This window comes from Herpailurus yagouaroundi, unplaced genomic scaffold (assembly GCF_014898765.1).
Source record: "Herpailurus yagouaroundi ecotype Mexico unplaced genomic scaffold, PumYag 67096, whole genome shotgun sequence".
Classification (NCBI taxonomy): Eukaryota; Metazoa; Chordata; class Mammalia; order Carnivora; family Felidae; genus Herpailurus; species Herpailurus yagouaroundi.
In genome coordinates this window covers 265-2,802 of record NW_024419947.1, presented here as the reverse complement: position 1 = coordinate 2,802, position 2,538 = coordinate 265, and positions in this window count along the sequence as shown.

Below are 2,538 nucleotides of genomic sequence, written 5' to 3'. Positions count from 1 at the left end.
ATATATATATATATATATATATATAAAATATAATCATTTTGAAATAAGTAAGTTTACAATAAGATATTAACAAACTCAAACTAAAATAAACATGCAAATGTACATAAGTTATAATGTAACTTTAAATATTAATTTAAAAGTTGGTCACTTTTGGGCAGTATGGTACTGGCACAAAACCAGACACTTAAATCAATAGAAAAGAATAGAGAACCCAGAAATGGATCCACAAATGTATGACTAATTAACCTTTGAAAAAGTAGGAAAGAATATCCAATGAAATAAAGACAGTCTCTTCAGCAAATGGTGTTGAGAAAACTGGACAGCAACATGCAGAAGATTGAACCTGGTCACTTTCTTACATCATTCACAAAAATAAACTCAAAATGGATGAAACACCTAAACGTAAGACAGGAAGCCATCAAAATCCTAGAGGAGAAAGCAGTCAAAAACCTCTTTGACATCAGCCACAGCAACTTCTTACTCAACACATCTCTGGAGGCAAGGGAAACAAAAGCAAAAACGAACTATTGGGACCTCTTCAAGATATAAAGCTTCTGCACAGTGAAGGAAACAATCAACTAAACTAAAAGGCAACCAACAGAAGGGGAGAAGATATTTGCAAACGACATATCAGATAAAGGGTTACTATCCAAAATCTATAAAGAACATATCAAACTCAACACCCAAAAAACAAATAATCCAGTGAAGAAATGGGCAAAAGACACAAATATACACTCTTCCAAAGAAGACATCCAGATGGCTAACAGACACATGAAAAGATCCTCAACATCACTTATCATCAGGGAAATACAAATCAAAACCACAATGAGATATGACCTCATACCAGTCAGAATGACTAAAATGAACAACTCAGGCAATGACAGATGTTGGTGAGGATGCGGAGAAATCCCACTACTGGTATGAATGCAAACTGGTGCAACCACTCTGGAAAGCAGCATGGAGGTTCCTCAAAAAATTAAAAATAGAACTACCTTACAACCCAGCAATTGCACTACTAGGTATTTATCCAAAGGATACATGTGTGCTGTTTTGAAGGGAAACATGCACCCCAATGTTTATAGCAGTGCTATTGATAATAGCCAAAGTATGGAAAGAGCCCAAATGTCCATCAACTGATGAATGGGTAAAGAAGAGGTAGTATGTGTGTGTGTGTGTGTGTGTGTGTGTGTGCATGTATATATATATATATATACATGCACACACACACACATATATACACACACACACACCCAATGGAATATTACTTGGCAATCAAGAGAATGAAATCTTGCCATTTGCAACAACGTGGATAGAATTAGAGTATATTATGCTAAGTAAAATTAGTCAGAGAAAGACATCATTTGACTTCACTCATGTGGAATTTAAGATATGAAACAGATGAACATAAGAGAAGGGAAGTAAAAAAATATAAAAACAGGGATGGGGGAAAACCATAAGATGCTCTTAAATATAGAGAACAAACTGAGTGTTGCTGGAGGGGTTTGGGGTGGGGGATGGGCTAAATGGACAAGGGACATTAAGGAAGACACTAGGTGGGATGAGCACTGGCTATTATGTGGAGGGGATGAATCACTGGAATCTACTCCTGAAACATTATTGCACTATATGCTAACTAATTTCGATATAAAATGTTTTAAAAAGTTGGATCACTTTCAAGTTATCCATGAAATAGCTAATTACTTATGAAAGTGATTTTTTTTAGACAGTTATAACTATTTTCATTTTCTTTTTTTTAATGTTTAGTTATTTTTGACAGACAGAGACAGAGCACAAGTAGGGTAGAGGCATAGAGGGGGAGACACAGGCTCCAGGCTCTGAGCTGTCAGTACAGAGCCCGATGCAGGGCTTGAACTCATAAACCGTGAGATCATGACCTGAGCGGAAGTAGGAGGCTTAACCGACTGAGCCACCCAGCCGCCCCTCATTTTCTCTTCAGGGAGTTTTTCCTTCAAGCAAATTATTGTGGGCCTAGTTTTTTCCTGCATTCAGTCATCAACTTTAGTTAAAACATTTTTTAAAAATCATATACAGAACTAATGTTGAAGACATTGCATTAACTTATGTTAGGAATACAGAAAGTACCAGCGTAAGATTCATCCTTAAAACTGTAGCAATACTTCGTAGACTGCAAATAAACACATTTCACATATAATATTTTTCTTGGGGCGCCTGGGTGGTCCAGTCAGTTAAGCATCCGACTTCAGCTCAGGTCATGATCTCACAGCTTGTGGGTTTGAGCCCCGTGTCAGGCTCTGCGCTGACAGATTCAGAGCCTTGAGTCTGCTTCGGATTCTGTGTTTCCCTCTCTCTCTGCCCCTCCCCTGCTCTCTCTCTCTCGAAATAAACATTAAAAAATATATATATATATATATTTTTTTTCTTAAAGCAGAGATATCAGAATAACATTAAATTTATGACGCAAAATTTAGTCACTCAAATAACGGACTCCTAAACAGAAAAAGACAAAAGAACCTAATAAGATAGTTAAGATATAAAAATAGCTAATTAGCATCTGGA